Genomic DNA, 26370 nt, shown 5'->3' on the forward strand with positions numbered 1-26370 from the left:
GGAAGAGATTGTATGTTACCATTACAGCTGATGACTCATGATGTAAATCTACAGAATGAATGTAATGCAATTGAGACAAAAAGGTGGTACAGTGAGGGAGAGGTGCCCTGAGGCATGTGTGAGTTACCAGAGTGAAGAGGGTTTTTCTATGTACTTAGGTGTTGGAGTTTAGTGTGGTGCTTGAGGCCAAGGGTGGAGATAGGATGTCATGGGAGCAGGGTACTGAAGCACAGGGGAGGCCAACTGCAGAGGGCCTTGTGTTAGGTGGTGGAGTCCAGCCTAGACACAGAAAGGTGCTACAGGAAGCACTGCAGGCTTCTGAGCAAGAGGATTTAGGAAAAGCCTTCAGGTAAACAAAATAGCTTTTACAAGCCAATTCTTGGTTCCTCTTTCTCCTCCAGCCAGGTAAGGCAGAGACCTCCTGGAAAAGGTGGCATTGGAGGAGGTACTGTGGTAATGAGAAGAGAAGATGAACATGAGACTAAGAGAAACAGAGACAAAGTAAGACAAGCAAGATTTAGCCTCTGTCCTCTTCCAGGCTTTCTTTCAAGCCCATGTTTCATTCTTCAGCATCCACACTGGGGCTACAAGAAGACTGAAACAGAAATGACCTTTCCTTAGACAAAAGCAGCCTCTAGGGTCTCAGGACATCAGTAGATCAGTAGATCATATACCTTTGCTCAGTTCTAAGCAAGAAACTCTCATCTTCATCCTCTTCCTTAAGTTCCTTTGATGGGGGATGGAAAAATGTTTTAAAATACAAAAATGTCTACTGATGCAGGGTCAAATTATAGCATCTCGCTAATGCCAACATACAGGAGTTGCTCACCATGATGGTCCTGAGCCACTGACACTTTCAAAAACTCAGGTTATGGGAATGGAGGGAACAAAGAGGAAAAGGGTCACATGGCATGAGAAATAAAGAGATTGGGAAGGGTCATTGGAGAGGGAAGAAAAAAATAAAATATAAAATCAGGGGGACTGTTGACTTCTCTGGGTAGGACAAACCCTACATTTTCATTTTTGGAAAATAAAGCACTTGACACATTAAGGAAGCTATATTAGGCCACAATACAAGGTCTTCTCTTTAGAGTTGTATCAGTATCAAATGTCAAGTTCGTCTTCTGGCACTTATGCATAGCAAGTCATTAAACGAGGAGATATCACACAACTACATATGCTATAATAATGAATATCATTTTTTATTGAGACAGTGTCATCCTGGCATATTATCTTCCACTTTTGTTCATGGGGAAAAAAGTAAACATTCACCCATTCTTAGAACTAAAATACCTTTTAATATTAGAAATGTATTATTTAAAGGAAGTTAATTTTTGTTACGGATACTAGGAAGCAAAGATCTATGGAAGAAACACAGCATGTGGAAAAAGCGTGTGTGTTGAAATTCCTTATCTCCTACCTTGTGTGTGACATGAGCCTAGTGCTATGGACACTTCTGAGTCTCTGAAGCTTCACACATAGAGTGGTGGCATCAGTCTTACAGGATTTACATCATGGTGGCATAAATTAAAGAGAGAATTCAGGGAAAACTGTTTCATGGTCACCTAGTTAATTCTTAAGAAAAATTAGATACCCTGGCCCTTCATACATACTAACGAGGTCCTTTAAACTACTAATAAAATTAAGAAGAAGGCAAAATGCCTACAATCTCACATTTTTAAATAATCCATGTGGATAAATTTTGTAATGAAAACATCTCATGGTCAAGTTTGGAAAATCCAAATAATATAGAAAAATAAAAGTGTAAAGAAAACTGTCCTCTCACATTCCAAGTGCTGTGGTCCAAAGCCACCAAGACAACAGACTCACATAATTCCTTTAAGACCAATTTTTAAAATGCATTTATCAGTGTATACTTGTTTATGAATATAAAGATAATCATCATTCATATTTATACAATGGCTAATAGTGTACATGTATAATGATCTTTGTTTATTGTGCTTAGTAACACATGCTAGAGATCTTTCCATAATAATGTATGTATATATCCTCTTCATATATTGTAATGGTTATAAAAGAGCCTATTGTAATATTTATTTATATTTTTAAATACATTTTGACCATTGTTTGTTTACTGTTGTTTGTTTAATAGTAAACAGAGCAGTGCAGAACATTCTAGACCTAACAATTTGGCCAACTTTTCCTGGTACAAATCAAAAGATTGGAATCACTGAATCTAAGCACTCAGCTTTTTTTTTAATTTTCCGCTGAAGAGAAATAATAATTTACACAACTTTCTAGTACCGACTTTACCAAATTAAAACTTTTGCCATTTGAATAGATGAGAAAGTTTATCTCATTTCATTTAAGTATCTTTGTTTAGAGTATGTTTTAAGAGTATGAATGTCCTTCTAGATGCTTCCAGAACAATTTGCAGAACTGACCCCCCAAAGCAGCTGGTACCTCTGAACATCTCACTGAGTCCAGGATCACACCACCTTCACCTGGATCTTGAAGTCAGAGAGATGCCTCCATGCTTGATAACTTAAGGAAATCACCATTCAAGTTAAGATCTAGATCAGAGATAGCCATCAATCACCTTTGTAATTTTTGGTCTTGGCAACTAACATCCTCTTTTTAGTATTTTCTTTTTGCAGTGTGGCTATGTAGGATAAGATATGTGGTGATGTAAGATATTAGGATATGTGGGGTGTCTGTGTGTTGTGTGACTTCCTTCTTATATTTTAAATGATCCAGAGTCTCCTTATGGTTTTTCAAGTGATTACTTGGTCATCTGTCTCTCTGCCACAGAGAAAGCATCACATGCAGAATTTTAGCTGCTTAGCCTCTTCAACAGTGGCATATGCCTTGGAAGAACCAAACCACCATATTTGCTATATATTCTAACAGTGAACCATATTTGCATACTTACCATTTGGGACATGGTACATTTTATTTTTGAAATTCATGGAGTTATGTTTTTATATGTAATTTCTAGTTTGACCTTAATATTCATAAGTAAAGTCAGTTCATACATTTCCATTATTGTTGCTATCTTTGTAAATTTTTGAGCCTCATAGTTAAAATAGTTGTTTAAGTATCATCTAATGGTGATCCCTTAAAAACTCCCCCTACTCCTAGCTTGACATCAATTTCACTTATTTTTGCCGCTACACTTCAGTACTCACTTGTCCATCCTTTTATATTTTACTTTTCTGAGTCACACTGTTTTAGATGTTTCTTACATGTAATATGCATTGGGCATTACTCTTTGATGCAATCTGAGCCTTTAATGCTTTCGAGAGATTAAAATTTATGTCATTTTTCTATTGAACTAGCAGAATCAGTCCCCCTAGTATCCTTTTATGTAATTTTCTTCCTTTTAGTATTTTCTGTCTTTTTGCAACGTGGTTAATGTAGATTTTAGGATATGTGGTGTGTGTGTGTGATTTCCTTCTTATATTTTAAAAGATCTAGAGTCTCCTTATGGTTTTTAAGTGATTACACTTACTTTTTATAGTACACATACCTCTCTGGGTCATTTTTTTACAACCTATATTGAGTGTCTTTACAGCAGGTGAAAAAATAAGAACCTTGCATCTCTTGTCACCTCCTCTGTTCCTTCTAGGTTTCCATATTTACTTTTGTTGTTGTTATTAACATATTCTAATTATTATCTCTTCCACTGGTGTACTCTGCAACTTCCTTCATCCCTTTCTAAGGTGCATCTAAATTAAGCAGAAGCTATTAACAGAGTATTTAAAAAATATATAAGGACATTTGCACAGTCTTTCACAACTTCCTTTATCTCCCATCTCCAGGTTTTGTTTTCATCATATTTGCTTTTATGTTGTCAGAGTTCCTAGTATTTACTTTCTGCAACTACATTCCCAAAAGACACTTGGTCTTCATTTTATATTTAAATGAATTCAGCATTCACCTTTAGTTCTGTTTCCATGCTTTCCTTCTTCATATGCAGTCATATCTCTGCCATTTTGTTGTCAAGTTCTTTTCACAAGAATATTTCATGTTTCTTTTCAATTAAAAAAAATGGCCAAAAGATATGCCTGAACAACATACAAAAGAACTTCGGTTGTCTACCAAACCTTAAACAAAGCCTTTGTATTACTAACGATCAAAGGACTATTTAGTAACACACTATATTATTATTATTATTATTATTATTATTATTATTACAATTACTACTATTATTATTTGCTGTTGTGGAGACTACTAGTTGCCTACCCCAATATCTAGTCTCCTCTTCCTCTCTACCAGTATTTGCTTTTTACTTGAGTTTTTCATGGGACATATTGCTATTGTGGGAAAAAAATCTCCCAACACAATTTCACTTGTGACTAAGTATATTCATGGGGTGTTCTGGCAAATAAGAAGTGATTGGAAGTTTAATATGGAATTTCTGAGAATGCTCTGAAAGAAAGTCAAGTCAGCTAGGAGGTGTTTTTTCCTACTGCTCTGTTTTGTCTCCTTCCAACATGTAATGCATAGATCATGGCTAGAGCTCTCTAGAAGATCTTTTTTGTACTATATTTTACCTTGAAGTGGAGAAGCCATGCGCTAGGATTGTGAAGATAAACATTAGGAGCTGGGTACCCTTAACACATAGTGGACTGTTTCTACTTTTTTTATACTTGAGAGAAAAATAACATTTTATTTTTTTATTTTTATGTTTTTAATACAAAATTAATTTTTTATTGGTGTTCAAAATGCCAAAATACAGAATAACACCCAGTGCTCATCCTGTCAAGTGTGCCCCTCAGTGCCCGTCACCCAGTCACCCCCACCCCTACCCCGCCCTCCTCCCCTTCTGCCACCCCTAGTTCATTTCCCAGAGTTAGGAGCCTTCATGTTCTGGCTCCCTTTCTGATATTTCCTACCCATTTCTTCTCCCTTCCCTTCTATTCCATTTCACTATTATTTATTGTCCCCAAATGAATGAGACCATATAATGTTTGTCTTCTCCGATTGACTTACTTCACTCAGCATAACACCCTCCATTTCCATCCACGTTGAAGCAAATGGTGGGTATTTGTCATTTCTAATGGCTGAGGAATATTCCATTGTATACATAGACCACACCTTCTTTATCCATTCATCTTTCGATGGACACTGAGGCTCCTTCCACAGTTTGGCTATTGTGACATTGCTGCTAGAAACATTGGGGTGCAGGTGTCCCGGCGTTTCATTGCATCTGTATCTTTGGGGTAAATCCCCAGCAGTGCAATTGCTGGGTCGTAGGGCAGGTCTATTTTTAACCCTTTGAGGAACCTCCACACAGTTTTCCAGAGTGGCTGCACCAGTTCACATTCCCACCAACAGTGCAAGAGGTTCCCTTTTCTCCGCATCCTCTCCAACATTTGTGGTTTCCTGCCTTGTTAATTTTCCCCATTCCAACTGGTGTGAAATAGTATCTCATTGTGGTTTTGATTTGTATTTCCCTGATGGCAAGTGATGCGGAGCACTTTCTCATGTGCGTGTTGACCATGTCTATGTCTTCCTCTGTGATATTTCTGTTCATGTCTTTTGCCCATTTCATGATTGGATTGTTTGTATCTTTGATGTTGAGTTTAATAAGTTCTTTATAGATCTTGGAAACTAGCCCTTTATCTGAAACGTCATTTGCAAATATCTTCTCCCATTCTGTAGGTTGTCTTTGAGTTTTGTTGACTGTATCCTTTGCTGTGCAAAAGCTTCTTATCTTGATGAAGTCCCAATAGTTCATTTTTGCTTTTGTTTCTTTTGCCTTCATGGATGTATCTTGCAAGAAGTTAGTGTGGCCGAGTTCAAAAAGGGTGTTGCCTGTGTTCTCCTCTAGGATTTTGATGGAATCTTGTCTCACATTTAGATCTTTCATCCATTTTGAGTTTATCTTTGTGTCTGGTGAAAGAGAGTGGTCTAGTCTCATTCTTCTGCATGTGGATGTCCAATTTTCCCAGCACCATTTATTGAAGAGGCTGTCTTTCTTCCAATGGATAGTCTTTCCTCCTTTATCGAATATTAGTTCATCATAAAGTTCAGGGTCCACTTCTGGGTTCTCTACTCTGTTCCATTGATCTATGTGTCTGTTTTTGTGCCAGTACCACACTGTCTTGATGACCACAGCTTTGTAGTACAACCTGAAATCTGGCATTGTGATGCTCCCAGCTATGGTTTTCTTTTTTAAAATTCCCCTGGCTATTCGGGGTCTTTTCTGATTCCACACAAATCTTAAAATAATTTGTTCTAACTCTCTAAAGAAAGTCCATGGTATTTTGATAGGGATTGCATTAAACGTGTAAATTGCCCTGGGTAACATTGACATTTTCACAATATTAGTTCTGCCAATCCATGAGCATGGAATATTTTTCCATCTATTTGTGTCTTCCTCAATTTCTTTCAGAAGTGTTCTATAGTTTTTAGGGTATAGATCCTTTACCTCTTTGGTTAGGTTTATTCCTAGGTATCTTATGCTTTTGGGTGCAATTGTAAATGGGATTGACTCCTTAATTTCTCTTTCTTCAGTCTCATTATTAGTGTATAGAAATGCCACTGACTTCTGGGCAGTGATTTTGTATCCTGCCATGCTACCAAATTGCTGTATGAGTTCTAGCAATCTTGGGGTGGAGGCTTTGGGTTTTCTACGTAGAGTATCATGTCATCGGCGAAGAGGGAGAGTTTGACTTCTTCTTTGCCAATTTAATGCCTTTTATATCTTTTTGTTGTCTGACTGCTGAGGCTAGGACTTCCAGTACTATGTTGAATAGCAGTGATGAGAGTGGACATCCCTGTCTTGTTCCTGATCTTAGGGGAAAGGCTCCCAGTGCTTCTGCATTGAGAATGATATTTGCTGTGGGCTTTTCGTAGATGGCTTTTAAGATGTTGAGGAATGTTCCCTCTCTCTCTACACTCTGAAGAGTTTTGATCAGGAATGGATTCTGTATTTTGTCAAATGCTTTCTCTGCATCTAATGAGAGGATCATATGGTTCTTGGTTTTTCTCTTGCTGATATGATGAATCACATTGATTGTTTCACGAGTGTTGAACCAGCCTTGTGTCCCGGGGATAAATCCTACTTGGTCATGGTGAATAATTTTCTTAATGTACTGATGGATCCTATTGGCTAGTATCTTGTTGAGAATTTTTGCATCCGTGTTCATCAGGGATATTGGTCTGTAATTCTCCTTTTTGGTGGGGTCTTTGTCTGGTTTTGGAATTAAGGTGATGCTGGCCTCATAGAACGAATTTGGAAGTACTCCATCTCTTTCTATCTTTCCAAACAGCTTCAGTAGAATAGGTATGACTTCTTTAAACGTTTGATAAAATTCCCCTGGGAAGCCATCTGGCCCTGGACTCTTGTGTCTTGGGAGGTTTTTGATGACTGCTTCAATCATCCTGGTTATTGGCCTATTCATGTTTTCTATTTCTTCCTGTTCCAGTTTTGGTAGTTTGTGGCTTTCCAGGAATGCGTCTATTTCTTCTAGATTGCCTAATTTTTTGGCGTATAGCTGTTCATAATATGTTTTTAAAATCGTTTGCATTTCCTTGGTGTTGGTAGTGATCTCTCCTTTCTCATTCATGATTTTATTAATTTGAGTCTTCTCTCTCTTCTTTTTAATAAGGCTGGCTAATGGTTTATCTATCTTATTAATTCTTTCAAAGAACCAACTCCTGGTTCTGTTGATCTGTTCCACAGTTCTTCTGGTCTCGATTTCGTTGAGTTCTGCTCGAATCTTTATTAACTCTCTTCATCTGCTTGGTGTAGGATCTATTTGCTGTTTTTTCTCTAGCTCTTTTAGTTGTAAGGTTAGCCTTTGAGTTCTTTTCAGTGTTTGGAAGGATGCTTGTATTGCGATGTATTTCCCCCTTAGGACTGCTTTTGCTGTATCCCAAAGATTTTGAACGGTTGTATCTTCATTCTCATCAGTTTCCATGAATCTTTTTAATTTTTCCTTAATTTCCTGGTTGACCCTTTCATCTTTTAACAAGATGGTCCTTAACCTCCATGTGTTTGAAGTCCTTCCAAACTTCTTGTTGTGATTTAGTAATAATTTCAAGGCATTATGATCTGAGAATACGCAGGGGACGATCCCAATCTTTTGGTATTAGTTCAGACCTGATTTGTGACCCAGTATGTGGTCTATTCTGGAGAAAGTTCCATGTGCACTTGAGAAGAATGTGTATTCAGTTGAGTTTGGATGTAAAGTTCTGTAAATATCTGTGAAATCCATCTGGTCCAGTGTATCATTTAAAGCTCTCGTTTTTGGAGATGTTGTGCTTAGAAGACCTATCGAGTGTAGAAAGTGCTATATTGAAGTCACCAAGTATAAGTGTATTATTATCTAAGTATGTCTTAATTTTGGTTATTAATTGATTGATATATTTAGCAGCTCCCACACTCGGAGCATATATATTGAGGATTGTTAAGTCCTCTTGTTGGATAGATCCCTTAAGTATGATATACTGTCCCTCTTCATCTCTCACTACTGTCTTCGGGGTAAATTTTAGTTTATCTGATATAAGGATGGCTACCCCTGCTTTCTTTTGAGGACCATTTGAATGGTAAATGGTTCTCCAACCTTTTATTTTCAGGCTCTAGGTGTCCTTCTGTCTTAAATGAGTCTCTTGTAGACAGCAAATAGATGGGTCCTGCTTTTTTATCCAGTCTGAAACCCTGTGCCATTTGATGGGGTCATTAAGCCCGTTCACGTTCAGAGTTACTATTGAGAGATATGAGTTTATTGTCATCATGATATCTATTCAGTCCCTGTTTTTGTGGATTATTCCATTGGACTTCTTCTAAAAGGGGAATTTTGAGAGTCCCCTTAAAATTTCTTGCAGAGCTGGTTTGAGGTCACTTATACTTTCAGTTCCTGCCTGTCTTGGAAGCTCTTTATCTCTCCTTCCATTCTGAATGAGAGCCTTGCTGGATAAAGTATTCTTGGTTGCACGTTTTTGTCCTTTAGGACCCTGAATATATCCTGCCAGCCCTTTCTTGCCTGCCAGATCTCTGTGGAGAGGTCTGCTGTTACCCTAATACTCCTCCCCATAAAAGTCAGGGATTTCTTGTCTCTTGCTGCTTTAAGGATCTTCTCTTTATCTTTGGAATTTGCAAGCTTCACAATTAAATGTCGAGGTGTTGAATGGTTTTTATTGATTTTAGGGGGGGCATCTCTCTATTTCCTGGATCTGAATGCCTGTTTCCCTTCCCAGATTAAGAAAGTTTTCAGCTATGATTTGTTCAAATACATATTCTGGCCCTCTGTCCCTTTCGGCGCCCTCGGGAACCCCAATTAAACGTAGGTTTTTCTTCCTCAGGCTGTCATTTATTTCCCTTAATCTATCTTCATGGTCTTTTAAGTGTCTCTTTTTTCCTCAGTTTCCCTCTTTGCCTTCTACTTGTCTTCTATGTCACTCACTCGTTCTTCCACCTCGATAACCCTCGTCCTTAGGACTTCTATTTGGATTGCATCTCATTCAATTGATTTTTAATTTCTGCCTGATTAGATCTAAATTCTGCAATCCTGAAGTCTCTTGAGTCCTTTATGCTTTATTCTAGAGCCACCAGTAGCTTTATAATAGTGCTTCTGAATTGACTTTCTGACATTGAATTGTAATCCAGATTAAGTAACTGTGGGAGAGAGGATGGTTTCTTGATTCTTTCTTTTGAGGTGAGGTTTTCCTTCTAGTCATTTTGCTCAGTGCAGCGAGGCCAAAAATAAGTTGTGTTGGGAAAAGGAGAAAAAGAGAGAAGAGAAAGAAGGTAAGAAAAGAAAAAAGGAAGAAAAAATAAGAAAAAGAGAAAAAAAGAAAGAAAGGGGAAAAAAAAGGGTGGGGCAAGCAAACAGAAATCAAAAGGCAAAAAAAAAAAAAAAAAAAACTAAAAACCAAACCAAAACAAAACAAAAAACAACAACAAAAAAAAACCAAGGTGAAGTATCCTCTGATTCTGTATACTGTAAATCCCTCGACTTCCCCTGGAACTTTCCAGTGCTTCTTGGTCAGTAATTTGTTTTTCCCCTGTCCGACTAGCTGGTCTTCTGGGGGAGGGGCCTGTTTTGCTGATTTTCAGGTGTTAGCCTTGGGGGAGCTGCTCTGCCCCCTGCCTGGTGCAGGGCTCAGTGGGGGTTGTTTACCCCGTGAGGCCCCAGGAGGAACAACTGCAGTGGCGGAGCCAGCTCTGGAGCCCTGGAGTCAGCTCCTGTAGCTCAGGAGCTCTCCGTCTGCAGGGCCTGGAGGCTCCGGGGCGGGGCCGCTGATCTGCTCAGTTCTGGGCAGGAGCGTCTTTGCTGTCCTGGGCCCTCCCGGCCTCTGCCTGTCCCGGGGGAGGCCGGCTCCCGGGCTGTGTCCCGGCGCCCTGTGCTCCGGGGCCTGCGCTGTTGGATTCGAGCTCCCGCCCCGCAGCCCCCTCCGCGGAGCCGCCCCCGAGCTGCTCCCGCCCCGCAGCCCCCTCCGCGGAGCCGCCCCCGAGCCCCCCCGAGCTGCTCCCGCCCCGCAGCCCCCTCCGCGGAGCCGCCCCCGAGCCCCCCGAGCTGCTCCGGGTCCCCCGTGCACGCTGCAGCCCTTAGGGAGCTCGGCGCACTCTCCCGGGCGCAGGTGTCTGTCAGTGTCCCCGGGAGCCCGAGGGCATCCCCGCCCTCCTGGGTCCTGCTCCACCTCCCCGCGAGCCCCTTTCCGCCCGGGAAGGTCGGTGCAGCTCCTGCTCCTCCGGGACGGGGCTCTCCTGTCCTGGGGACACTCGCCCCGGCCTCAGCCCGGCTCCTCGCGGGGCCCCTCCCCCTTGGAGGCCTTTGTTTCTTTATTTCTTTTTCCCCGTCTTCCTACCTGATAGAAGCGCGAACTCTTCTCACTGTAGCATTCCAGCTGGTCTCTCTTTAAATCTCAAGAAAATGGTGTGATGAGTTATGATATTTCCATATAATTAAATATTCTGAGGACAAGTTCAGTGTATACTAATTTTTAAGTGCCCTAAAATGAACATTCTAAACAGTGTTTTATGTAGTATATAATGTCTCTGTTTAGAAACAAACAAATAAGATTAAGAATGTGAGAGAAAGAAAGAGAGAAAGGTGAGAGAGATGCCTCTCTCCCAGGAGAAAATATAAATAAAAATTAATATAAGTCTAAGGGGAAAATTACAAAAGCCATACTTAAGTAAATATGAAAAAATGAGTAATTCTGGAGGGCAATTATATACATTTATGGATATAATTATATATACATTATGTATACATTATTTGGAATGGTCAATTATCTGGAATGTGACCTCAGTTATTTTTTTAAGATTTTCTCTATTTATTTGATAGAAAGAGCAAGAGTGAGAGAGAGAGAGAGAGAAAGAGACAGAGACAGAGACTGAGAGAGAGACAGAATATGAGGCAGGGGTGCAGACGGAGAGGGAGGAGCAGATTCCCTGCTGAGCAGGAACTTCCATGCAGGCTCCATCCCAGGACCCTGGAATCATAACCTGAGCTGAAAGCAGACACTTAATGGACTCTGCTCCATAAGTGTAAAGTTTTCTTAACAGAATTAGAATGCCATGGTCAAACAGGAGCAGAAATGGTCTATAGCCTCACCACTCCCTTTTTCCCCTAACTCTAAATGCTAGTACACACCCTGAGCACTAAAATGGATGAACTCAGACAAGTCATCAATGCTGTAAAAATCTGTGAAGATTTTCCTTCATAGTGTTCTGAAACACTGAAAATATGCATCAAGACCAGAGTGTATGGATCATAAAAGGGAAGCAGGGCTGGAAGAAATTCAATCTGAGTTCAGCTCTAGAAGAGCACTATAAAAGAGAGGAGTGGTTCCCAGTAACAGGCTTAGAAGCTGTTTTCCTTGTCCATTCTCCTTTTCTGTATAACAGAGGAGGAGGAACTCCTGTCATGGAGCTCAAGACCCAGGATCTGGGCCCTCAGAGAGGCTTTGAATTTTGAACACTTGATCACTAGAAGAATGGCCATGTGAAATCATAGAAGAGAGAGAATCCAATTCCGTGACTTCCAGGCTCTTGAGTCTGGAAGTCATGAGTATCTCCATGCCAGAAGAGAATTATTCATAATCAGGGGGTTAAATTCCAAACACAGGGTAGATGCCCACACAGAAAACCACAGGGAAATCTTTATGTTGTACTGTTTAGTGGACACCCAGGAATTACAAACGTTGGTGAGGATGTGGGGAAAAAAGGACCCTCGTGCACTGTTGGTGGGAGTGTAAATTGATGCAGCCACTGTGGAAAACAGTATGGAAGTTCGCTCCAAAATTAAACAAATAAAGCTACTATACGATCCAGTAATTCCACAACTGGGTATTTGCCCAAAGAAAATGACAACACTAATTTGAAAAAATATATGCACCATTCTGCTTGTTTGCTTATTGCAGTATTATTTACAATAGTGAAGATATAGAAGCCGCCCAAATACTCATCCATACATGAATGAATAATGATGTGATACATGCATGCACGCATACACACATATGCACGCTAGATATCAGCCATAAAAAGGTTGAGATCTTGTCATTTGCAACCACATGGATGGATATAGAGAGTATAATACTAAGGGGAATAAATCAGAGAAAGACAAATACCATATAATTGCACTCATATGTGGAATTTAAGAAACAAACCAAAAAAAAAAAAAAGAGAGAGACAAACAAAAAACCAGACTCTTTAAACTCACAGAGAACAAACTGGGTCACCAGAGGGAGGTGGGTAGGGAGATGAGTGAAATAGGTGATTGGGTACCCTTAGTTGATGAGCACTGAGAAATGTATAGAATTGTTGAATCACTATATTGTATACCCCAAACTAACATACACCGTTTATTAATTATACTTCAATTAAAAAAAGGAATCAACATTCCCTTTTCTGTTCCACTTATTACTAGCCTCTTACTAGCCTCTTCTGAAAGTGTGTGATTTTTTACTTCCTTGATTCCTTACTTGACTGCCGTTTATCATATTCAAGGACATTTTCCACCAGCTTCATTGGAACCAAACCAAGATAAGCATCATCTTCCTCACATTAAGCACAAACTATAAAGATACAATTTTAATATCTTCCTAGGAGTATAAAAAAGTAGAAAAAAAGACATTTGATAAACATTTCTAAATTACTACCTAGAAACACTATATAGATTTATATTCATACTGATTCTACATAAGTGTGTAAATTTTCTTTGCTTTCATCAACAGAGGTTATGATTATTTTTAAAATTTTTCCAGTGTGACAGGAAAGGGTCATATGATATACATTTATTTGATTAAAAGTGAAGTTTAAAGTTTGTTATTGACCGTTTATAGTTTGTCTCTTGTGATATGTCTCTTCCTGTCTTTAAACCAATTTTCATCTTTGTGTTCATTTTTCTTCTTGATTTAGTTGTAATTGTACGTTGTGTATGAAAGATATTGACCATGGGCCATAGTTTTTAATGAAAAATAATTTCTCATGTTTTCATAAAGTTTTTTTTATTTGCAATAACATTCTAGGGTCTCCCCAGTATTATCCAATTCACCCAATCTCTGATTAAATACTGGAGTGTTATCTTTTGGGGAAGGAATATCTATTCTATTCTAGGCATCTTGGAATAATACCATAGTTTGGAAGGAGGCAGTAGACAATTTGGGGGATTAAAGTCAATGATTCTAACTCTTTAACAAATGAGAATTTGAGATAAAATTGTATGACTATTTGTGTATATATTTGTAAAATAAGAACCAAATCCTTGTTTTTCCTTATATATAGTCCTTTAGTCCTTACTCATTTCTTGACTTGACTTTACGATAAAAGTTGATACATGTTTAAATAATTTTTAAATGAATGAATAAGTAAGTAAATAGGTAATAGAATTTTCCTCACTGATAACTTTCTTTTTTTTAAGGTTTTATTTATTTATTTGAGAGAGAGAGTGAGAGAGAGATCACGCACGAGCAGGGGGGAAGGGCAGAGGGAGAAGGGAGGGCTGAACAGGGAACCTGACACTGGACCCTATTCCCAGGAACCCCAGATCATGACCTGAGCCAAGGTGGACGCTCAACTGACTGAGCTACCCAGGCGCTCACACTGATAACTTTCAAGGCAGTGTGATCACTAACCTTCCTAGCTATTTTTGCCTTCTTCCATGATAGACAGATTTAGTTCTGCATATTTTTTTTAGAAATCTGCAACTAACAAGTTTCAATAAAATATTTTGGATCTTATAAATATTGAATCAAAGAGCTTTCTCTTTCTGAGAAATGTATTTGGATGATTATAGGCATTCTCTTATTTTGTTTATCACTTATCATAAGTTTATAGGACATAAATAAACAGTAGTCTGACTGTACTGCCTGGTTCTGAAATGCAAGCTCAAATAATAATTCCCTTATTAGATAAAAATAAAAGTCTTATTGACTATAAATTGTACTACTGGGTAATTTTAAATGTCAAAGTTCATAAATACATCATTTATGATATCATAGAGGGGTACATTTTAAGGTTTGGGAGAGCAAGACCTGGGCAGATACATAACATTGTGAAAGAAACACAATGAGTCACTCTAGGCTGGGATGACCTGGGGTCTACAATATAGGGAACCCTAAATACTCAAGAGTGCACATCAAGGGCCAAAGAGTGACAGATATGAGTATGGAACTGATGAGTACATCACTACTTTAGGGTTGAAGATTATGGAGTTAAGGGAGAAGCTGTGAGATGTCACTGGAAAAGCATATAGACTTTGCAGTCAGACATTCACAGGCTATAGTCCTGGCTATGCTCACCTGGGTGATCATAAGTGGGTTACTTATCCTCTAGGATCTTTAATTTTCTTATTTGTGAAATTATAACAATGAAGCCCATCTCATAGAATTGTTTAAAAGACATGTCCTTGCATTGCATCCGGCTTTTTTACATTCACTCTGGTTCTGCTGTAATAACCCATATTACTCAGTTATAAACTGGTAGCACCTTGCCTCAGCTCTGCACAGCACAATCTCTAGCATCCCTTATCACTATCCTCTGACATAGAGTCACAGGGACCTTCAAGACTCTCACATATGCATAGCCTACAAGTCCTATCAGAATGCTCGATCAATGGGGCACAGGAGTTAGTGGATAAATGCTCTCTTCTTAAGGCCCTTGAGATAGAAAAATTGGATGTCTGTTCTTTATGGTTTCTCAGAAGATCTTGAGGTTCTGATCTGCCTTTCCTTTCCTGCTTCACACTCCTAGTCTCTCACTCCTGTTCCCTCTGATGACTTCCTAGACTTTATCATCGGCCCCTTTCTCAATCTCAGTGTCTAGGAGGAACTTAGGTTAAGAAAAGTCTCTAGTCAAGCATATGCTAAATGACTTTGAACATTAATATCTTAATTTTGGATCCCTCCATTCTTTTGTTGTTGCTGCTTTTTGGTTTTTGGGCCCTCCACCCCCATTCTTTAAAAAAAAACAACTCATATCCCACCTAGGCTAACATCTTCTGCTTTAGAGTTGTGGTCTATTAAGTGCTTGATGGGAACCACTAACTATCTTCTCTAGTTTTAATCCCTTCCGGACCAGGTAACCCATCAAATGCCATTTTTTCTCTATATGTATTAAAAGTTAGCATTGGGCACTTAGAAGTCAGAAGGTAAGCTTACCATTTATGTATTGATTCACTCACACTCAGTAAATCATTTAATTTCTGCTGAGTATCCCATGTTCTGGAGTCATGTAAGGACACAAAAATGCCATGTCTATCCTAACCTAAATCTTTTTCAGGAGAGGAGAGAACATACAAAAAAATTTAAGAATATTAATGTAACTCAGAACACCAGAAAAGTTACCAAAATCAGCTTCCCTTGTTAGGTGTGGCCAATCTCCCCCAGGCACAAATGTGTGCCATGACAATTTCCCTAGGTCTCTCAACACAACTCTCCTTATGCATTAGAAAGATAGGCTAAAAAAAAAAAAAAAAAAAAAAGAAAAGAAAAAAAAAAGAAACAAAAAGAAAGATAGGCTCATATGACTGATTCTCCAAGCAGACTGTGACCAATTCAAGGGCAAGTATCATGATTTATTTACCTCTACATCAACATTCAGAAATTGGTAGCAATCAAAATATCATGTTGATTGGTCATCAGTTTATTCATAGGAGCTCTCTGAAGGATATTCCACTTAAGTATACCTTGCTTTACTCCCCTTCTCAATGGTCATATAACATTTAAGGTGGTCTTTCTAAAATGCATATCTACTCATGGTTATTTTCCTGTTTAAAACGTCAATGGGTTCCCATAATTTTTATGATAAATTTTAAGCCCTTTAAGATGGTTTATGATATTCTTTGTGAAATGGCCTTCACAGCTTCATCTCTTGCTATTTTTTTTCAAATCCCCTTTCTGCACCAGAGAACTATATTATGAAAGTCCTATGAGTAACTATCATTATCTTAATTGAAACAAGACTGTGTGTGGACATTCATATGGGATGACAATATAAAAGAATGAAGGCTAGATTAAATTGGGCAAGCTCTTTAATAGCGACTCTGAGAGTATGACTTAAACCAATAAGCAGAGAAAGTCACAGTAGGACCTAGAACAAGAGAGCAAGAGCTGAATCAGTGGCCTTTCAAGTGTTACCATGGACTAGAATCACCTGGAGGGCCTGACCTCCACCCCCGTCCCCCAGATTTCTGACTCAGCAATAACATGAGCAAGCTCCCAGGTGGTGGTGATGCTCTATGCTCTGAGGACCACTCATCTAGAATATGCAGAGAAATATCTGAGGAAGATTCACCCCACAGATAGGCAAGATCTAGAAAAGGAAAAGACAGAAAGGGAGAGGCTGGGCTTGAGGTTTTACAGAGGGATTGAACACAATCATTGTTGTATAAAGCAACTATTAGTCACAATAGGGTGGTGGCAGGGAGAGGAAGAAAAGTTTGGATCCAAAAGGCATTGCAGAAGGATTGGCATAATATGGAGATACTTGAGTTGGAAATGGCTTATTAAGAGAAAACAGATGTCAAATTGGCCCAACATAATTCCAAGGATATGAGTAACCCTATTTCATACATTCAACAAGTATTAGTGACTGCTTACTATGTGTCCTGGTAATTCTAAAACCCTGGGAAATGAAAGCGATGGGATATAGGCCTCGTTATTAAGAAGACATGAACCTTTGCCTTTTTCTGTGCCACACTCATCTATGTGCTAGATGTTTCTTATGCACTGATTCATTTCAATTTAACAGCCATGCTGTGAGTTGGGTAGTTAGTTTCATCTTAATTTGTGAGTTTTCTTTCATGGAGTTCAGTTTTAAATGTCAGAACGATTCCCTGCAAGCAGTCAAGATGAATGATGTAATCAAAGCAGCAGATGCCTGGAAATGATTCCAAAGTGGTGATTTTTGTGCCCCACCCCTCCCTGTCACCTCAAATGTCCTACACCTAGCTTCTGCCTGTCCAGTTTTATTGCAGTGCTGCTCTCCATATGTCTGACATCAAAGGAACAGTCTTTCTGAAATCCCACAGTGCCCAGTTTGTGTGTTTTATGTGCACCATAGCTTTCTCAACCATGGCTATTTATAAGCTTGCACATCTCGGTGATAGCTAATAAATCCCTCCTTCATAACCTATTTTTGCACCCTGTGTAAAGAAAAGTATGCAGACAGCACATGATAAAATGAATGAACTTTCCCCACAAGAGATAATTGAGGGTGTGGCAATATTTATTCACCAATTTCATTTACTTCACTAAAATTTAATAATAAAAATAATACCCTCTTCCCAAGAAGTATACTCTTCAGTAAGAGATTATATGTATGAATTTTAACATTAGCAGGTTTTTTTCAGTTTATAATGTTAATTGGACTATTGACGGTAATAGTAACTATAGCAGCATCAAATCCTGTATGTTTAGTGATGTCACACTTGTTATTCCCAGTGTGAATGCAAAATTAAGTATCAGAAACACATTTTTTAGTAGGTGATATTATTTTTCCAGCCACTAGCATATCACATTTCACAGGTTTGGAAATCTGGTTGGTATTATGTTCCTCTTTCTCAGAAGTGTGTTTTGAACATGTTTCGTAGAATCTGATAGACTGTCAAAATGTTCAAGGGATTAACACATGTTTAGAAGTTGTGACCCAATCTATTTCGCTGCTTTCACTTTTTTAGGGACCAAAAGATTTTGAGATGGGAAGAAAAAATATTGCTCTGTTCAAAGCCTACTATTGACCTACAGTGCAACATTTTGTTTGAATCATTTTGGGGCTATTTTTTGAAAGCCAGCCACCAAGCAGAACATACTCTCTAGTTGAATTTCAGAGTGTAGTATAAAACACCTAACTTCTTTTTAATTTTCCAGTGTAAACTACTGCAAGGAATCTCCATAACAAGTAGTACCACTGCTAAGGAAGATTAACCCCTGTCTGTATATTAAAGAGTTTGGTTATCCTGAAAGCCTGCCCCAGGTCCTGTGGCAGACACAGCAGTCAGAACCAATACCTGCCTGCTACCAGCGCTTGTACATAATACGGGGGAACACAACAAATGCCCATCTGCCACAATAGGATGATCACAGTCAAAAACCTCACATGCCTGGGACACAAATACAGGTTATTTTTTCTTATTCATTCATACCCTTTTATTGTTCTTCCTTTCTCAAATCCTCATTTTCTTTTTTTTCCTTCTTTGTCTTCCAATTCTCAACCTTTCTATTTTCTTCACACCTCCTACTATAAGTTTCTTCCCAAGTATAAATTCTATTATTAATCTTTCCACTCATCTACCTTTTTATCAAAGTTTTTTTTTCACCCAATGAGACATTCCCACTCAAAATGATATGCCTAGACCAAATCACAAGAGGGGACAGGAGTCATCTCTAGTAGCTGCCCAAGGGCATGAGCTGGGCTGTAATAGCTCATTGTATTTGTGATTTCTAAAGTTCACTGGCAAATATCATACTGTAAGGTTTCCTAAGCCAATTCAGGAATGGCTGGGTTAAAGTATTGGAAAAGCCAGTGAATATTGTTAGATAAGCTGGTTGCATGATCAGATTTCTACTTAGAAAATTCATTACATTAGCAATGTTCAAATAAATTAGGAGTATGGTAGTGACACAGAGGAATATATTAGGACACTATTTAAAATATTTTTTCATAAAAGAAGAAAGAAGAGTCAAGTTTCTGAACTTTGACAGTAGGTGGTCAGGATGAGGGGGTAGGAGACATAAGTTGCTATTGGTTGGTATGGGTGGGTGGACATTAAACCTATACTGGAGGTTCACTGAGGCAACAGTATGATTGAAATCAGTGTAAAAGTAGGGAGAAGGGATTTTTAGGCATCCATAGACTCATAGTGATAGATGACACTAGGCATCATTCCCCCAACCAAGCATAAACCATATTTATGCCATATGAACAAGGCCACTCTTGGGATTCTATTTTGTAGTTACTCTACAACCACAAAAATAGTGAAGTATCGCCCTGGTCCAACTAACAGGAGTGGCTACTCTCTTTAATCATCCTGCTTTCTGGTAAAGCTCACCAGGGTACCCAATCACTGACTTGCCTTCTGACAGACACAGTTCAGAACTCTTTCCCATGGTGACTCTAGTGTGAACTCTCCTGAGCCACAATAAACTAAACAAATCTAATTTTACTTGGCTACAAGTGTATTCCTTGCAGCCTGGTCTTCGTCTGATAGTCATCAATAAAAACATCCAGTCGGAGATTCTTGACACTTTGTAGGATATATGGACAAAGAGCTCATCTGAGATAGCTCAACTAAAGATACAGATTTTGAAGTTATCAATATACAGGTGACCCTTGCCGCCAAGGGATCTAATGATATTTCCCATAGAAAGAATCTAGAGAAAAGGGGCCTGACAGGATCCTAGGAGTCCCAGATATTTCAGCAATTAATAAGGTGGAGAGGTGATCAAAAAGAATTCTGAAGAATGTTCAATGTCAGAAATGCTAGAAAAAAGAATGTTCTAGGAAAGAGGGAGTCCTTCATGAAATGCCAAATGATACAGAAATAGTTGAGGAAAATAAGAACTGAAATATATTCAATCAATAAGCTAATTGGACCAGCTCAGCTAATGGAGAAAATGATTATGACCAAAATGAGTCATTTAAAGGCTTTATTTGAATTGGCATAGTGTTGTGGGGCAAGAAACAAATAACTGTTTGTATGTTCTTATTACATGAATAAACAGTCAGATATGTATCTAAGGCTGACTGGAGTAGCCATGATTTAATAGATGCTCCAGATTTCAAAGCCAAAGTCTTACAAGGGGTCTGGCATCTGCACTACCTGATTTTCCTGGCATAGACACTGTGATTTTAAAAGGCAATTACTAAAAAAATAAAAAATAAATAAAAAGTAAATAAAATTAAAAAAAATAAAAGGCAATTACATAAAGTCAAGCAGGTTATTTGTGACAAGTCTTAACCCCTTATCATAATAGCAGGAGAAGGTTCAGGCTAATCCTGTGTCACTTTATAAGAATGAAAGTATGATAATTAGAGCCTCTGAGACGTGCTAAGACCTACCTACAACAATGTTTTGCATAGATTGTCTTTAATCTTCAGAACATCCAGGAAAGTAGGAGGGTTTTTTTTTTTGTTTTATTTTGTTTCATTTCCCCAGTTCTCATGGCAAGACATGAAAGTCTGTAGAAGTTAAGAAACTTGCCCAAATTTACATGTTTAGGCAATTGGAATTTGACCTTAAATCTGTCCTTTTTCCTTTGTGCCTTGCTGGAAGGGAAAGGAAGATGTGGATGGATCCTGCAATGCAGATACTGAGCTACCGTTGTGAGGACCCTAACTGGTTTGGAGAATGCCATCTTTTAAGAAATGAGAGTAGGTTGCCGGATGTCAACAGAATAAGATACCCTATGTGACATCAGTGCAAATGTCCTGAGTGCATGATCCATTTCTTAGTCATTCTTATCTCATCAGCACTGAGTACAGTGTCTGACACAGAATAGATACTCACTTTATTAATTAATCTAATTTAACTGAGGGACTCAACCTAGTTGCAGCACTAGGAAATGACTTTTCATTTCATCCAATTCTTGCTAAAGTTGACCCAATGAAAAAAATTAAAATAATTTTTTCCTACCTCTAGAGTTAATTAATGCCAAAGTGCAATTCAATCCAAAACAAGGATTCTAGTTAAATGTCAACATTCTTGGAAAGATTGATTGTTGAGATTTGCTGAACCCTCTGAGAATACTGATTATTAAATCTAGTCTCGGACTAGATTTGAAAGTGTTTGACCCTTTTCAGGGACTCACAGTGTTGAGCTCTCCTTGAGTCTCCACAGATTGAAATCAAGAAGAAAGGTAGTGCTGTGTGTAACAGAATTGGGAAGACTCTGCTTGAATCCCATCTCCATGAGTGCTACTGAACTCGGGACCTAGCTACTGCTCTCTGAACTCCATCACTGTACCACCGCCACCCTTCCCATTAGCTGCTCCCATCCAGCGACTGAGAACGTGTGTCCATATTGGACACATCTTCCTGGGAGACATGTGACTTCTTTGACAGTGGCTTTGGTTCAATGACCTTTTGACACCTTGCTTAGAACTGCAAGAAAGTCTGAGACACTTCCACTCTATCTTCCTTCTCTCTTTTGCTCTAGATCAGAATGCATCATGGTCTGAGGCTCTCCAGACCTTTCTGGTCCTGACTATATTGTCTCTCACAGGCATTTTCCTAAGAAACTTCTCATAGGTTTAATCCCATCTTGGCATCCACTTCTCAGAGGACCTTGAACTAGCACATGGAGCATCTCTGATACCCAGTGCACATCTTGCCTCTTTATCTTCCCAGATACATTGTCATCTATCCTCCCTTAAGATATCATTACAGGGACTCACTCTTCTCTGAAGGAGTGTCATTTCATTATTGCATACATCCAATTGCCCCAATATTACTCTTCAAGTCCAAATTGCTTTCTCTCTGTGACTTCTACTTATTGAATATGCAGTTTTCTTCTCTCTCTCTCTCTCTCTTTTTTTCACCTGTATTTATCTAGTGGGGCCCTCCCATATGTCCTGACCTGGGCTGGCACTTTACATACACTATCTCATTTAATATATGGCCTGTGAAGCCTGTTGGTTCATTGGTGTTATAGTTGGGGGAAAAAAACCTGAAGCCCAAAAAGGTTATGGATTTGGTCAAAGGATATATAGTATGTAAGTGGCAGAATCCAATTTCAAAGCTAGATCTGTGTCCTTCAAAGACTGGTTAACCTCGCATCTAGATTCAGTTCTGATTCCTGATGCTAATGTTCCAAGTACCCAAAGAGCAGGGATTCCCAGAGAGTCTTCTCATTGTCCCTTGCATGGAAATGTAACCTCTAAGAGGAGACTGACCATGTTATATTGGAATAACGATGTCAGATATTAAAATAATTGGGAATCTGCCTATTGCTACTAAACACTCATAAGCCAAGAGAAGTCAACAGATGGTTGGAGAAAATTTAAGGAGTAGTCCCAGATAAAGAATAATGGGAGTCACTGACATCCAGAGAGTGACTTGCTCTGAAAGGCAAAATAACCAAAAAAGATGCCTCCTTGCAAGAATTACAGTTATTCATTCCATAAATATTTATTGAATACCAATCCCTGCACTAAATTTAGTTTGAAGTTTTCGAAATCTATCCATGGACCAAACAAGGTAAAAGTTTCTGCCCTATTGAGTCTTATATTTCTAACTGGGGAGAGGACAACAGATGATTTTGAAAAAAAAATATATTAGATAAAATATGTGGACAAGTTAGATAGTGTAAGTACTCAGGAAAAAAAAAATGAATTGGGGAATGGAGAAGCCCATGTCAGGGGTTGAGGATTTGCAGATATTGAAGATGCTCACTGAAACAAGATAATTAATCATTGTGATGAGACAAGGACTGAAGAAAATGTCAGAGGTTAAGTATTCACAGATGTTCACTCTTTCTTGTCTCCTAGGAGTGAAAGAGCAAGGTAGCTAGTAGAACTACATGATCAATAAACAAAGAAAGGGCACAGAACTCTCTGAGGAAATGGAATGAAGACAAGGAGAGAAACTGGCACAGCAGAAGAAAGGGGGGAGAGAAAGACAGAACACAGAGTTAATGCAAAAAATTGAAAAGTTGTTTTAAATTGCAAGACTCTAGAAGAAGAAAGGGATAAGAAAGGTGTGCAGGAGTTTTCCGGAGTCATGTGCTGTGAACTTCCACTTCTGTATTCCCAAGAACAGTTGAGTAAAAGCCGCTGAAAGACGTATTCATTATGTGTAGTTGTATCATTTACAGAGAGGGTTCTAATAGGAATTCAACAATAGCCCCAGCATTCACAACCTCTACCCCTGTCTTCAATGAAACTATCCCATTAAGTCCCACACCATTGCATCTAGACTCAATGTAAATGATATTTGCATTCACAGCTGCTTGATTCCCGTGTCTTTCTTAGGCAGCCCTATTCTCAATCCTGGAATCCCAGTGTCTTCATTGAGGTTCCCCTCATACCTCAATACTGAAAAGTTCAAGGGTTGCCACCCCTTAGAGACAGAAGAATGTTTGGGACCAAGCGAAAGCCTATATCTCTGGCTCTGGGGGCTTTGTGTGGAAGAATGCGGTGATTCTCTAACTTTAGTGGCTTAGGATGAAAGTTCCTGGGCTTTAAAAGAGAAATCACAATCCAACTGAAGGGCATCCTGTGCTGTACAAGTGGATTTGAATTTAGGAATGAACCCCTGATGCACAAATTTGTATCTTAATCCTTATGGAAACCAGGATCCTTAAAGCTAAAAAGCCTGTTTGTTCAGAAGTCACCAAACCCACTGCCTCTTGGTTCACCTGCACGCCCCCAGAAGCCATCAGGCTAAAGGCCTCACTCTAGATACCTGTCCTTGAGCCCATAACCAGCAACACTCTGGCCACCATTTATTAGGTTGCAAGGTAATCAGTTATAAACAAATAAAGAGAAATCAACAGAACTATGTCATGTAAATAGACTAAGGGGACTTCACATGATCATCACTATAGTGAAACCTCTGCCAGATACTTCATGCCTGATCAGCCCATGGCACAGCATGTTTGATCTTAGGTCCTGACTCAGGATTGCCTCCTCAAGTTTACAGTCAAAAGTCAAGATTTTAAAAAATAGGTTCATTGCTATATAATTGATACATAATAAACTGAATATATTTAAAACACATATTTTAATAAGTTTTGGTATATAAATATTCAGTGAAACTCTCACCACAACCAAAATAGTGAACGTATTCATCACCCATAGAAGCATCTCCCTGCCCCCTGTCTCTTTCCTGGTCCACCTTCCAGGCAGCCACTGCTTTGCTTTCTGACACCAAAAAATTGAATTTCTAGAGTTTAATATAAATAAGTCACATAATGTGTACTCTTTATTACCTAATTTCTTTCACTCAGCATAATTATTTTGAGATTCATCCTTGCTGTTTGTATTAGTCATTCATCATTTTCTTATTGTTGAATACTATTCCATTGTATAGACACATTGAACTTTGTTCATCCTTTAACTTCTGAATGATCATTGGGTTTTGGCTATTAAAAATAAACTGCTATGAATACTCCCCAACAGGTTTTTTTTTTTTTTTTTTTTTTTATAAACATATGTTTTCAGGCAGCCCCGGTGGCTCAGAGGTTTAGCGCTGCCTTCAGCCCGGGGTGTGATCCTGGAGTCCCAGGACCAAGTCCCACATCGGGCTCCCTGCATGGAGCCTGCTTCTCCCTCTGCCTGTGTCTCTGCCTCTCATTCTCTCTCTCTCTCTCTCTCTCTCTGTCTCTCTCTCTGTGTGTGTCTCTCATGAACAAATGAATAAAATCTTAAAAAAATAAAAAACATATATTTTCATTTTTCTTGAGTAAATTCCCAGGAGTACAATTGCTGGATCAAATGATAGGCATATGTTTAACATTTGTGGAAACTGAAAAATATTTTCTAGAACAGTTGGACCATTTTAGAAGCCTACCTAGACTGTGAGTCACTGTTCTTCCTCATCAGCATCTACATCTAGTACAGTAAGTCTTTTTCATTTTAGCCTTTCTGATAGTTGTGTAGTGGGATGACCTTGTGGTTTTAATTTGCATTTTTCTCATGACTAAGTATGTTAAGCATATTTTTATGTTCTCTACTATATGAATAGTTTTTGGAGAAGTGCCCATTCAAATCTTTTGCTTATTTTTTATTTGATTATTTTCCTATAATTGAGTTTTGAGAGTTATTATAGTCTGAGTACAAGTCTTTTATGAAGTATTTTCTCCACATCCATAGCTTGTCTTTTTATTCTCTTCACAGTATTTTACAAATGGTAGTGTTTCCTTTTAATTTTTATTTAAATTCAATTTGCCAACATATAGTATAACACCGAGTGCTCATCCCATCAAGTGCCCTCCTTAGTGCCCGTCACCCAGCTACCCCATCCTCCCACCCACCTCCCCTTCTTCAACGATTATCCTTCTCCGATTGACTTATTTCACTCAGCATAACACCCTCCAGTTCCACCCATGTAGAAGCAAATGGTGGGTATTTGTCCTTTCTGATTGCTGAGTAATATCCCATTATACATATATATGTACAGAAATACGCGTGCAACTCACGAGTGATTGATGTCCAGACCAAGATGGCTAGACAGCATTGGAGCTCCTTTGTCTGCCCAAGGGTCAGCCCTGTTACCTGCTGGATATTGGCTGTGGTTCTGGGCTGAGTGGAGATGATCTCTCCGATGCAGGGCACTGCTGGGTGGGCATCGGCATCAGCCCTGCCATGCTGGATGCAGCCTTGGACCGAGACACTGAGGGAGACCTGCTTCTGGGGGACATGGGCCAGGGCATCCCCTTCAAACCAGGCTCCTCTGATGGTTGTATCAGCCTTTCTGCTCTACAGTGGCTCTGTAATGCAAACAAGAGGTCTGACATCCCTGCAAAGCGCCTGTACTGCTTTTTTTCTTCACTTTCCTCGGTGCTGTTCGTGGAGGCCGGGCCGTCCTGCAGCTGAACCCGGAGGACTCCGAGCGGTTGGAGCTGACGACGACCCAGGCCACCAGGGCTGGCTCCACCGGTGGCGGGGTGGTGGACTTCCCCAATGGTGCCAAGGCAAAGAAGTCCTACCTCTGCTTGTTTTCTGGGCCCTCGACCTTTATGCCAAAGCCCCTGAACGAGAGTAACGAGAGTAACGAGGAAGAGGAGGTCCAGGAGGCCGCATGCACCCGAGAGAGGGAGGCTCCCCTGCAGGATCGCGCGGCGGGGCGGTGAGGAAGAGCCGCGAGTGGGTGCTGGACAGGGAGCGCCGGAGGCGCAGGGCAAGGAGGTCAGACCTGACCCCCAGTGCCCTCGCCGCAGGCGCAAGGCCCGCTTCGAGGTGGTTTGCTCAGGCTGCACGCAGTTGTTCCAGGCGAGCAGTTTTCTCTGTTGA

General features: G+C 39.4%; 1 pseudogene; it reads left to right on the forward strand.

The window, feature by feature from the left end:
- The first annotated feature begins 203 nt into the window (after positions 1–203).
- LOC140614394 (18S rRNA (guanine-N(7))-methyltransferase pseudogene) lies at positions 204–26370 on the forward strand (annotated as a pseudogene).

The sequence above is a fragment of the Canis lupus genome, chromosome 22 (genome assembly GCF_048164855.1).
Source record: "Canis lupus baileyi chromosome 22, mCanLup2.hap1, whole genome shotgun sequence".
In the NCBI taxonomy this organism is placed as follows: Eukaryota; Metazoa; Chordata; class Mammalia; order Carnivora; family Canidae; genus Canis; species Canis lupus.